Genomic DNA, 730 nt, shown 5'->3' on the forward strand with positions numbered 1-730 from the left:
TGCTTGAGCTCGTCGTTGTGTGCAAGACGACGCAGCTCACCATCTTCATGCCCGGCCTCTCCCTCCGCGGGCCCGAGGGCTCGGTGTCACGCGCCGTCGGCATCATGCGCGAGGAGCACGAGAAGGTCGTTCGCTTCTTTGGCGCGGGCATCCTCTGCTTTGTCTTCTCGGCGATGTGCCAGTGCTGGATCCTCTTCGGCTTCTACGACAAGGACTACTGCGTCGCCGCGGGCGGGCGGTGGGTGGAGGACGGCGATCTACCGCTCCGCCCCGGCACACCGCGATGCGACTTTGTGCGCCCCATCCCGCCACTCACTCCGCCCTGCCTCACCATTGCATCCCTCTGCCTCACCGCCCCCCCCTGCCCGAACTCGCCGCTCGCTCGCCCGCCCCCCGGCCGCGCGCCCCCTGCGCCACGCCTCGCGCGGAAGCCCTTCTCTCCTGTCGCCCCGGTGCCGTCGCGCCCACACCGACCCAGACACCGACCCAAGCGGCGCTTTGCGACTTGCGCGCAGACGCGAGCATTGAGAGATCGAAAAGACGAGCCGCACTCCTCTCTCGCTCTACCCCAAACGCCCCCCCCACCCGCCACCCCCCCCCCCCCGGCGTTAACTTAAGAGTTCCGATCTTACACTTGCTCAGTATAGTTTGAGTCGCTCCACTCGTTCCTGTTTGCTTCCGGAAAAATACCTGTTGACCCGCGATCTCTTTGCCTAAAAAATAACTCCTC

This window comes from Emiliania huxleyi (assembly GCF_000372725.1).
Source record: "Emiliania huxleyi CCMP1516 unplaced genomic scaffold EMIHUscaffold_338, whole genome shotgun sequence".
Classification (NCBI taxonomy): domain Eukaryota; phylum Haptophyta; order Isochrysidales; family Noelaerhabdaceae; genus Emiliania; species Emiliania huxleyi.